General features: G+C 42.0%; 1 protein-coding gene across 2 annotated transcripts in view; it reads right to left on the reverse strand.

Annotated features, from left to right (window-relative positions):
* LOC149467921 (cadherin-19-like) overlaps nt 1-13413 on the reverse strand; it is a 164387-nt gene that overhangs the window by 134253 nt on the left and 16721 nt on the right. The window lies entirely within an intron of this gene.

Raw genomic sequence — 13413 nt, forward strand, 5'->3', positions numbered from 1 at the left:
CCTACAGGCCTTGCTTCATTGCAACATTAATTTTCTTCCATCTCATTTTAAACAAAACTTGCTTATATGAGATACGTTGATAGCCTGGAGGGAAGCCAGGCGTAAACTGGGTGTACCCCCATGGATATCCCGCTTTCTCCACACAATAATCCTTCTTTCCCTCAATCACAACAATATGCTGTGTATGCTACGTGGGTGTCCCATGGCCTTGAAAATGTTGTACAGTTATTTGATGTCTCATCAGGTTTGCTATTATCCTTTTCTCACATCATGTCACAAAGAGATGTGCCTCCCCATCACTTAATCTATGTTCTGCAAGTCTTGAACTTTGTTCAAAACCTCGCCCCAGATAAATCCATCAGATTCCATAATTACTCAATTGATACTCTTTTGCTGTGTTGGCAGTTTAAGATATCGGACTCCTCTAAATCTATACTTTTGCAAGCCTCTGGAGTCCACGTGGACTGCTTCTTGGGTCAAAGACTTCCACAATACATTCTCAGTAAATCAAATAATTACAGGATTCAATACCACATGCACTTTTATATTGAATGAGTTCTGGCGTGAACAACAACTTAAAATTGTGCACCGTGCCTATATGCCCTATAGTTTCTCTAAGACGACCACAAGCACCCAAGAATGTCCACATTGTACCCTTCAAAAACCTTCTCTTCTTCATAGACTATGGATGTGTCCTACTATTGCTATGTTCTGTGACCAAGTTGAAAGCTTTATAGCATTGATTACCGGCCTCCAGCCAGCCATCTAAGAATCCTCTCCAACTCATTTTCAGGAATTTGCAACATTCTAACATTCAGCTGCACAATCTACATTCTATATTTACTCAAAAGAACAAGCCTTGGTTGACAAGTTGCCTCATGTCGGCTAGGAGAGCCATTCTTAAGAAATGGATTTAATCTATCCCACCAACTATATAGGATGTTTGATAGTGTGGCAATCTGTCACCCAGGATTCTCAACAAGGCAGGTTGAGGGGCTCCAGGGTAAGTGTTTGATACGGAGGAAAGTGGCTTTTCACTTTCCTCCTTTGTTTGTAAGGTCCATTTTGGGATCTGGAGCCTGGAGATTTCAAAGAGATCTGGGAGGGATGAAATCTCCAATCCTGGGACCAGGGTTTGGAAATGGCCAGGAGACTAATTGCACAGGTGTGTGCAGGCATTTTCATAGAGTCAGGACCAGGGTTCTGGGCTCCACCAAGGCAGATAGGAGTCAGGAGGGCTCCACCTGGAAGACAGGAGTCAGGAGGGCTCCACCAAGGTGAGGTGGAAGCCAAAAGCGGCAAGGAGCTGCTTGGGAGTAGCTGTGTGCTAGTGGCCAGCTGTGTGCGAGAGCCATGTTTTTGAAAAAGTCTGCAGGAGACAGACGTAAGCCTGAAGAGGAAGGCCAGTGGAAGATTGTGTATATCTGAGAGAGCCAGGAGGCTGAATTTTGTTTATGTGGATGATAGATACCCCTGTGTGGGAAACTTCTGATGTTTTGAACTTTCATTTAAATAAAAGTGGGCTAAAAAGGCCCTGAGAAATAAGCAAGTTGCTGTGTGCGTTTAACCAAGCTCTACCATTTGAAGCGAGTTCTCACAGATGTTAAACAGGACCTACACAGTCTTCTTCACAGAGAAAAATTAAAATCACAGTTTTCTAATTTTTGCTCCATGGATCTCTTTAGCCAGAAATGGCAAACCTATATTATCAGAACACTTCCTATCCACGACCAATCCAAGCTCTTGAAGTGATATGCTCAGGTTTTTGACATGATACTGATATGATAATTACATACCAAGCTACTACCCTAATGTCTTAAGTATTAAGCTTTAGCTTATACACAACTGGTGTACTCTTGATATGGCATTAAGAAGTCCCATAGCCCTCTTTCTTCCTTGTGTACGTGTCAGCTAGCCACTCACACGGTATGCAACACCATGGCTCTATTTTGTTTTGTTTATGTCTTGTTCTCCCCCTCAGGGATTCAGTGCTGATGATCTTTCTAGAAAATACTATGTACTAGCGTTCTTGGGTCCGGGTTTCTTATTCCTTTTTTCTCTTACCTCTCTCCTTCTCATTCTATTCCCTCTTTTCTTCTTCCCTTTTTCCTTGTTTTTCCCTTCTTTTCTACTTTCATATTGCTAGTAAATGATAGCTTCCAGCTGCTTTGTTCTGCTTGTAAATTAAGAGAGTCCCTACATCTATAACAGACTCTTATGTTAATCCAATGTCTAAAGTTGGTGAATGACATCACTAGGGTGACACTGCCCCTTTGTTTACCCTCCACTGCGGGGCCCGGGAGATGTCATTCACGGTGAGTGAGCAATGGGATTGGATGTGTTGGTGAGTCAGTGGGTTTTTTCTTGGCAAATCAGCAGGTGTCATAATTGACAAGAATATGAATCACTGGATGACCCAATGGTAGATTTACATGGTAGGACATTTTTGAAAACTTTTTTATATTGTAATAAAGTACTTGTCAAAAATATGTGCCTTTCTTTACTAAGTATATTTTCTGTAAATGAGTAGGGGGACTATGTACCCCCTACTCATTCATGTAAAGAGGGCCTTTAACTAAAAGCTCCTTTTTTAACCGCTTCCCGTCTGCTGTAAGCATATAGATGGTGGGACGGGAGAAGCTCCGATGCAGGCTAACATACTGGAACGTCTGCCCGCATCTGAGGCTTGTGCACAGCGCCTAGAGCACACACCTGCGAATCATATGATCACTGTATTGCCCAGATACAGAGGATCACGTGACATGGTATAGGACCCAGTAAATCAGTATTATACCACATGCAATGTGTCCAAAAATGTAAACACAAGCCACATGGTGTGGCTTCCGGCTCCTTATCCTCACACAGAGATCTGCCTGTGAGAGGAGAAGGAGCTGATTACAATAGTGCAAGTGTGATTATACAGTTACAGCACCAGCAGCCACTTTACAGTGTCCTTGATCACTAGCCAGCTGTCATCAGTGCTGCCATACCAGGTTCCCAATCACTGCCATGCCAGTGGGCTCCTTATCACCTCAACACCAGCGAATTCCTAGTCACCACCATGCAGGTTGGTTCCTAATGACCACCATCATCTGTGAGCTGTTACAGCTAACTGTGTGTAATTTTCAGCCTCTGGATACAGTTTACATACACAGACATACACACACACACACACACACACACACACAAAACATTGCCAGCCAGCTTATTGTGTCAGATATATAAGGAATGGTTCAGCGAGCGCTAAAAGCAATCAGTTGGAGCAGCAACTGCACTAAAAGGAAACCTAAAGACCTTCTAAATGTTCAAAATGCAAAGAGTGCAGCACTAATAGACAATAAATGCGTAAAGGTATGCCTAAGGCTCACCATGAGATCGTACCGGAAAACAGTACAAATAAAAGTCCACAAAGTGTTAACTGACAGTTCTTTGATACTATAATGAAATTATAAACAGGCTGGTGACTCCAATATTCCCATCAAGGCATGAACCTTGGTGCCGTGCAGAAAATGTTAAAATTGCGCACTCACCAGATGCGCAATAAGTAAGCACAATGATCAGTCAGAGGTTCCCTCCTGTCCTGGAAAAAGGTACAGCTCACACTGGGTACTCTCCCCTCTGTGTTGGAGTGACGCCTACAGAGATCCTCTCTAGTTGTGTGTAGTAGGGGTCAGCAAATTGTGTTGTTCTCCTCTGGGACTTAAGGGTGGTCACCAATGGGTCCTAGGGAATTAAATGCTCACATGGAGCAAAAAATAGTATCCATAGTGTAGTATTTTGAGTATTCAAATAATTTATTAATGGATGTAAAAAATGAATTAAAATTGAACACACATAATAAAATCATGAAAGGCCTTCGCCAGCAGATAAAAGGTAGATGAGTAGCATGTGGCGGGAAACCGCTTGATAAAACTAACCAACTGGGTAGTTGTGTGGCCACTGGATCTCTTTGATCTGGTGGCGTGATGTCACAGGCATGTGTGGCTCCTCCTTGATGCGTTTTGCACATCTAGTGCATTCTCAAAAGGGGAGATGCCATAGCAGCCTGGACATCAATTACAGTGCTACTTATAGGCTTACTAGGAACCATAAAATGAGCAGGCGCCATTTTGCTGAAGGTCTGCGCAAACTGCGCATGCGCAAAGGGACGGGCGCCATTTTCTGGTAGTCCATTCGGACATTGAGCAGCTAACAGTTCACATCAACAGGGAAAGACCCTGTTGCTATCCTTTAAAGTAAAGGCCCATCTTGGCTAGCTTATAGGGCTATACAAGGCAAATGAAAAAGGGCCCGTATGGCAGATTAATATCCGCGAGCGCGGTCGTCCGCTATTGCACATGCGCAGAAAGTTACGGGCTCCATTTTGCTAGAGCCTTATTATTAGGGAAGAATTAATATCCGCGAGCGCTTTCTTCTACTATTGCGCATGCGCGGAAAATTACGCGTGCCATTTTACTAGAGCCTTACTAATAGGGAAGGGTGTATTTATGTTATGTGTCTTAGGGCCATGTGCAAACAGTCCGAGCGCCATTTTCCAAGAGCCAAACGGTGAGGGACCAGCAATAACGAACAAAGGCAGAACATTAACAGTTAAAATGCAAACACTACAGGCCCTACGGCCGAATATACGGCTACAAAGGGTCACATATTAAAATCCATAAGTCCGGGCACAGTCATATAGTGCGCATGCGCGCAAAGTCCGACGCCATTTTCCCTAAGCCTTGGGACTAAATGGCTAAAACTGGACATTTTCCATACAGCAGGGACGCAGGGGACAAGTATAGTGTGTTACACATTGTGCAGCGGGATTTAATTATTAAGACTCTATATAAATGTCTCTACTCTGGATGTAAAAGCAATAAATGCATGGATATTATAAAATGATTTATATGTGCCCAATGTACTATAATAAAGTCCTACTATCATGTCGATAGGGAAACATACTATCGATCAGATAAAAACCGTGAGCTGCTCAGTGTCAGAGATATAGAATCATAAAAGATCAAAACAAGTACAGTATATTATACACACAATTATAAATAGATCGATAAAAGCAATTAATATCTACTTCAATGTTCAGGCCAGCAGGGGTCAGAGTCTTCATATCCATCTGGTCTCCATTTGTGAGACCAGCCTGCTTTTATTCATGCCTCTCCAGTGGCTCTGAACTAAATCTATACCAGTAAATTTTAGATGGGACAGATCTCTATTATGATGATATCTGAAATGTTTGGAGAGTGAGTGCTCTCTAAAACCTTTCTTAATATTGTTAACATGTTCCCTAAAACAATCTGGGAGCCTCCTTGTGGTGTGGCCAATATACTGTAACCAGCATGGACACTCTAGGAGGTAAACTGCATACCTACTATTACAAGTTAAAAATGTTGTAATGTATTTTTTTCTGAGTTTTAGATGATGTGAATGATTCCACTTTTTTTGGTAGATTCTTACTCTGCTTGCATATTATGCTTTTTGTACATGGAAAGAACCCTTTCAGATTAGAAAATAACATAGTTCTAGGAGGCAGGTCGATGATATTTGGAGAGATCTTATTCCTTAGTGTAGGTGCTTTCCTAAACACAATTTCCGGTTTTTCAGGAAGGGCCTTAGAGAGAACGGGATCTGCCATGAGGATATCCCAGCTCTTCCTTATGATGTTACTCACTGTCCTATGTTAAATGGAGAACGATGTTACAAAAGGGCAAAATTTACCTTCCTTCCGTTTTAATGTGCTAGAAAGCATTGTGTCTGTTGAGATTTGCTACAAACTGTAGTTCTTTGTTTAATGTCTCCTCATTATATCCCTTTTCAACAAACCGCTGTTTTAAGATATTCGCTTTTGCTCAGTATGTGCTTACCTCCGCACAATTACTCCTTACCCTCATGAACTGGCCCTTGGGTATGCCAGCTAACCATGAAGGGTGATGACAACTGTCGACCGGAAAATATAACTATATCTGTCGGTCATTTTAAAATAGGCTTCCGATATAAGATATCCTCCTTTGTTAACTAGAGTTATGTCCAAAAAGTTGATTTCAGTGGTACTGTAATTAAATGTTAATTCAATGTTATGATCATTGTTATTTAAAGTTCCAAAGAAATTAACTAAAGCTTCTTCCTCTCCTTGCCAGAGGAGAAGTATGTCGTCAATGTACCGTTTATAGAATTGAAGCTCCGGCCACTCCCTGAAATATATCATGTCCTCTTCCCACCTGGCCATGAAGAGGTTGGCCAGGCTTGGTGCAAATTTCGCCCCCATCGCAACGCCCTTGGTTTGCAAGTAAAATTTTCTATCGAACCAAAAGTAGTTCTTCCGCATTGCGAAATCCAATAATTCCAGTATAAAGGATTTATGTGCTCTTGAGATATTATCAATTGTGTTAAGGTAGTAGTCCACTGCAGACATGCCATCCTCGTGATTAATATTGCTATAGAGGCCTACTACAGCCCACAACTAGAGAGGACCTCTATAGGCGTCACTCCAACACAGAGGGAGAGTACCCAGTGTGAGCTGCACCTTTTTCCAGGACAGGAAGGAACCTCTGACTGATCATTGTGCTTACTTATTGTGCATCTGGTGAGTGCGCAATTTTAACATTTTCTGCACGGCACCAAGTTTCACGCCTTGATGGGAATATTGGAGTCACCAGCCTGTTTTTAATTTCATTATAGTATCAAAGAACTGTCAGTTAACACTTTGTGGACTTTTATTTGTACTGTTTTCCGGTACGATCTCATGGTGAGCCTTAGGCATACCTTTACGCATTTATTGTCTATTAGCGCTGCACTGTTTGCATTTAGCTCATTGTGTCGCTTATCTCTGTCTAGTGTGAACCATACTAATAGGTCCTGATCACCTCCATACCAGCAGGTCCTGATCTCTGCCATACCAGCAGGTCCTGATCACCGCTACCCCAGCGGGTCCTGATCACCACCACGCCAGGGGATCCTGATCACCGCCATACCAGGGAGTCTTGATCACCTCCATATCAGGAGGTCCTGATCAACACCATTGTCTGGGACAAGAGAGCAATTACAGCTAATTTTGAGCAAATTTCAACCTTTGGACACAGTTTACACACACAAAACATTGCCAGCCAGTGCATGGTGTCTCTGATCTCTATCCAACAGTGTCCAATGTGAACCATACCAAGGGGTCCTAATCACCACCATACCAGTGAGTCCTGATCACCGCCATACCAGGGGGTCCTGATCATTGCCATCATCTGACGAGAGAGTGATTACAGCTGTGAGTAATTTTCAGCCTCTGCACACAGTTTGCACACACACACAAAACATTGCCAGCCAACTCACGGTGTCCCTGATCTCTGCCGAACATTGTCCAGTGTGAACCAAACCAGCAGGTCCTGATCACTGCCATACGTGATCAACACCATCTTCTGTGATGAGAGAGAGCAATTACAGTTAGCTCTGAGTAATTTTCAGTCTCTGCACACAGTTTACACACACACACAAAGCATTGCCAGCCAGCTCATGGTGGCCCTGATCTTTGCCCAACAGTGTCTAGTGTGAATGAAAGCAATGGGTCCTGATCACCACCATACCAGTGGGTCAAAACTAGTGAAATACAATCAGAGAAGATGACTAGGGAAAAAAATGTCAGTAGCCTTCCCCTGTAAAACCTTTCCTGTTTTGGGGGTCACCTCATTGTTGCCCATCTAGTGCACCTGTTGTTAATTTCATTAACACCAAAGCAGCTGAAACTGACTAAGAACCCCCTCTGCTATTTAACTGACCAGATCAATATCCCAGGAGTTTTATCGACTTGATGCTATACTCTGATTAAAAAGTGTTCCTTTAATTTTTTTGAGTAGTGATTTTATATATATATATATATATATATATATATATATTGTGACAGTGTGACTATCTGTCACCCAGGATTCTCAACTAGGCAGGTTGAGGGGCTCCAGGGTAAGTGTTTGATACGGAGGAAAGTGGCTTTTCACTTTCCTCCTTTGTTTGTAAGGTCTGTTTTGGGATCTGGAGCCTGGAGATTTCAAAGAGATCTGGGAGGGATGAAATCTCCAATCCTGGGACCAGGTTTTGGGAATGGCCAGGAGACTGATTGCACAGGTGTGTGTAGGCCTTTAGATAGAGTCAGGACCAGAGTTCTGGGCTCCACCCCGGCAGACAGGAGTCAGGAGGGCTCCACCCCGGCAGACGGGAGGGCTCCACCCCGGCAGACGGGAGGTCTCTGCCTCGGAGTCAGGTGGAAGCCAGACTAGCTGGGTGCTAGTGCCATATTTTGGGAAGAGTCTGCAGGAGGCAGACTTAAAACTGCGTACAAGCCAGGAGGCTGAATACTGTTGGTATTGCTTGATAGTGGATACCCCTGCGTGGGAAGCATTTTTATTTATGGAACTTTTTTTTCTTTTAAATAAAAGTGGGCAAAAAGGCCCTTAAAGAAGCGAGTTGCTGTGTTCTTTAACAAGAAGAGCTCTACCATTTGAAGTGAGTTCCCACAATATATATATATATATATATATATATATACACAGTATATATATATATATATATATAGTGCATCCAGAAAGTATTCACAGCATTTAACTTTTGCCGCATTTTGTTATGTTAAAGCTTTATTCCAATATGGATTAAATAAATTTTTTTCCTCAACATTCTACAAACAATACCCGATAATGACAATGTGAAAGAAGTTTGTTTTGAAATCTTTGCAATTTATTAAAAATAAAAAGAAAGAAAAAACACTTGTACATAAGTATTCACAGCATTTGCTCAATACTTTGTTGAAGCACCTTTAGCACCAATTACAGCCTCAAGTCATTTTGAGTATGATGCCACAAGCTGGGTATACCTATTTGTGGGCAATTTCTCCCATTCTTCTTTGTTGTACTTCTCAAGCCCCATCATGTTGGATGGGGAGCATCAGTGCACAGCCATTTTCAGATCTCTCCAGAGATGTTCAATCGGGTTCAGGTCTAGGCTGTGGCTGGGCAATTCCAGGACATTCACAGAGTTGGCCAGTAGCCACTCCTTTGTTATGTGGGCTGTGTGCTTAGGTTTTCATCACAGATGTCTCTGTACATTGCTTCATTCATCTTTCCTTTGATCCTGACTAGTCTCCCAGTTCCTGCCACTGAAAAACATCCCCACAGCAGGATGTTGCCACCACCATGCTTCACTGTAGGGATGGTATTGGCCAGATGGTGAGCGGTGCCTGATTTCCTCCAGACATGACACTTGACATTCAGCCAAAGAGTTCAATCTTTGTTTCATCAGACCAGAGTTTTGTTTCTCATGGTCTGAGAGTTCCTCAGGTGTCTTTTGGCAAACTTCAGTTGGGCTGCTATTTGCTTTTTACTGAGGAGTGGCTTCCGTCTGGCCACTCTACCATACAGACCTGATTGGTGGAGTGCTGCAGAGATGGTTGTTCTTCTGGAAGGTTCTCCTCTCTCCACAAAGAAACACTGGAGCTCTTTCAGAGTGACCATCGGGTGCTTGGGGACCTCCCTGGCTAAGACCCTTCTCCCTCGATCACTCATTTTGGCCAGGCAGCACGCTCTAGAAAGATTCCTGGTAGTTCCAAACTTCTTCCATTTATGGATGATAGAGGCCACTGTGCTCATTGGGACTTTCAATGCTGCGGATATTTTTCTGTACCCTTCCCCAGATCTGTGCCTTGATATAATCCTGTTAAGGAGGTCTACGGACAATTCCTTGGACTTCATGGCTTGGTTTGTGCTCTGACATCCACTGTTAACTGTGGGACCTTATATAGACAGGTTTATGTCTTTCCTAATCATGTCCAATCAACTGAATTTCACACAGGTGGACTCCAATCAAGTTGCGGAAACATCTCAAGGATGATCAGTGGGAACAGGATGCACTCAAACTCAATTCTGCGTGTCATGGCAAAGGCTGTGAATACTTATGTACATGTATTTTTTTTTCATTTTTTATTTTTAATAAATTGCAAAGATTTCAAAACAAACTTCTTTCACGTTGTCATTTTGGGGTATTGTTTGTAGAATGTTGAGGAAAAAATTAATTTTATCCATTTTGGAATAAGGCTTTAACATAACAAAATATGGCAAACGTTAAGCGCTGTGAATACTTTCTGGATGCACTGTGTATATATATATATATATATATATATATATATATATACAGCATATAGTTTCAATTAACCTATGAATTTGTAGACTTTTTAACTGTAAAGCAAAAAAGTAATTAGCCTTGATATATGTGTAAGAAGGGAGAAATGTGTCGGCATCTATTTAATTGTATAGAACAAAGAGTGTCTCTTTAGCACAGACCATAACAAAACTGCTAATTGTTTCCAGTACCCTCTGGGTCCAATTAAATGTTCCACTTAGTTATAACTTAAACCTGGTTAATTTTAGACTTGTAAACAGGACAGGACAATTAAAGGGCACACTACAATAGTGCAGATTGTAAGCATCTTAAAAAAAAAACCTAATTAAGATAATTTTTGTAAAATGATGAATATGCTCACTATTTAATTATGTATCTGAGTGTGATAATTATGGTAACAACACTGACTGCAATGTATAAGCCATTTTTTGGCATACTATAAATTTTTAATAGCAAAAAATAGCACTTCATAATGATCCATAAATGACCGTTAATATAAATATTATTTACAGAATATTTTCTGTCACTGCATATATATGCCATTGTTTATGTGTATTGCTATGAATGACTGTATGTAGCAGTTGATATCATCTGACTTTACTGTAATAGAGTCAGTATAGACTGTAATCAGCAACTTGCTGGACGCACAGGGCCTAATTTACTAAACAAGCAATGTTCATTCTTGATTAAATTAACCTCTGCTCACTTCAAGCACACAATTACAGTATGTGCAAGGACATTAAATAAACAGCACATTTCCTGTTTATAATGGGGTTTTTAAAATAAGCATACTTCATTAAAAGTAAAAATGTCTTCTTTACTGAAATACTATCAAACAGTGAAAGCACAATAATAATCCAGAAGTAGCGAATAAAGGCCTTTGAATCTGTGTTCTTTTCAGAACCCTATTTTGGTGGTCCTCTGTCTCCTACATAATTTAATTTGTCTTTTGAAATTGTACTATTCCAAAATTGCAATATTTTAAAAGTATTCAGTTAGGTGCAAGGTCTCATAACATCATGCTTTAGGTCAGTGGTATCCAAACTATAGCACACATGCCACGTCTGGCCCTATACAAGTTTTTCTCTGTCCCACATCTAGGGTCAGTGGTGTATCCTCAGTATGCAAAGATTAAGGATTAAGGTCAACAACCCCCTGTCTCAAGTGCAGGTTACCCCCTGCTCCACTTTCATCATCCCTGCTGTTGGTTGTTGGTTGCTTTGATCACAAGCATCCTAGCATCCAATTATGTGCTTGCCCCAGCTATCATAGGGGGGATGAAATTTCCTTTGTCCATACCCGCTCAGCCTCCCAGTTTCCCCCCTGCTGCTACAGCCATGCTTACAGCTCACAGTGATAAGGGTGACACTTACGGGGACACTGATGTAAGAGGTTTCTGTTAGGAGCCCTGATATATGGAGGTACTATGATTGGAGACTCTGATATAAAGGGGCACTACTAAGATGGGCTCTGATGTAACGGTGCTTGGAAGAGTACCCTGATTTAAAAAGGAATATGATATATTGTACCTGTGCTCAAAACCCAATAGCTTGTACATGTATATAATCATTCAGGTGCTAAAGGGGTGTGTCCATATGTTAACACTAGAAATTCTGGATAAACCCACTGCACAGGTCTGGCCGCTGACCTACAATGCAACAGAAATAGGATATACCTGTGCTCAAATTCCAAAGTTTTCTAGAAAGGGTATATAGCAGTGTGCAGAGAGTTCATCCAGAATTTCTAGTGTTAACATGTGTTCAGGGGCAGACTGACCATTTGGAAACTTGGGCACTGCTCGAGGGCCCGGGGTCAGTAGGGGGCCCCATGAGATGCCCCTGGTACCTTTTTCATAGGCTTTTTTGAGTTTGGGCAAGGACACAGGGGCCCCATGATCCCCTATTTCCCGGGGGCCCCATGAGTTGTCAGTCCACCCCTGCATGTGTTTATACCCCTTTAGCACCTGATAGTTTATATACATGTGCAGGCCATTAGAATTTGAGCACAGGTATATCTTATTCATGTTGCATTGCTGATCAGTGGCCAGACCTGAACCGAGTAGCTCTCAACCACTTTGTGGCTGTTTACCCCATGTTGGTGTTGTGTCCACAGTAGCATTTGCATTTGTAGAGAAAAGTAGGACTGGCCATAGAGGGATTACTTTAACGCAGTTGGCCAGCTTAAACAGGTATTGTAATATGTGTGAACTACAAATTCCTGTTTTTTATTGCTATGTTTGCTAGAAAGGGTATATAAGCAGTGTGCAGGGGGTTCATCCAGTTTTTTTTAAATGTAAAGGGGACTCTTGTCAGGGGGATTCTAATAGGCACCCTGATGTCTGGGGGAACTCTGATGTAAGGGGAACTCTGATGAGAACCCCAGTGTAAGATGGAACTCTGATGGGGACCTTAATGTAAGGGGAAACTCTCATGCGACCCTAGTGCAAGGAGGAATCTGATAGAGCCCCTAATAAAAGCAGGGACACTGATGAAAGGGTGACTGTGAAGGTGGGTTCTGATAATAACCTTAAGGTAAGGGACATCTCTGATTTAAGTGGGACTCTCTTGGAAACTCCAGTGTATGGGGACACTTATAGGAACTCTAATGTAAGGGTAAACTCTGATGGGGCCCCTGATATAAAGGAGAAATCTGATGGAGACCCTGATGTAAGGGGGGGCCCATATGGGGACCCTAAGTGGGGACTGTGATGTGAGGGTGACTTTGAAAGTGGACTCTGATGGTAACTCTAATGTAAGGGTATACTCTAATGGGGAGCCTGATGAAAGGAGGAACTCTAATGGGAACTCTGATGTAAGGGGGAGACTCTGATGGGGACCCTGATGTATGGGGGACCCATATAGGGGTCCTGATATAAGGGGGGACTCATATGGGGACCCTAAACAGGGACTGTGATGTAAGGGGGATTTTAAAAGTGGGTTTAGATGAAAACCTTAATGCAAGGTGGGACTCAGTTGTAAGAGGACCCTGATGTATGGGGTACTCTGATGGAAACTCTAATGTAAGAGTAGACTCTGATGGCGACCCTGATAAAAAGATGAAATTTAATGAGAACTCTGATGTAAGTGAGGACTCTGATGGGGACCCGGATGAAAAAAAGAACTCCAGTGAAGACCCTGATGTAAGGAGGGATTCATATGAGTTTTAATGGATTCTTAATTTATATACAGTATGTTTTTGCAAATATAGAATGTTGAGGAAAAAATTAATTTTATCCATTTTGGAATAAGGCTTTAACATAACAAAATGTGGCAA

This window comes from Staurois parvus, unplaced genomic scaffold (assembly GCF_062004578.1).
Source record: "Staurois parvus isolate SC_StPar_1 unplaced genomic scaffold, SC_StPar_1.0 ptg000097l, whole genome shotgun sequence".
Lineage (NCBI taxonomy): Eukaryota > Metazoa > Chordata > Amphibia > Anura > Ranidae > Staurois > Staurois parvus.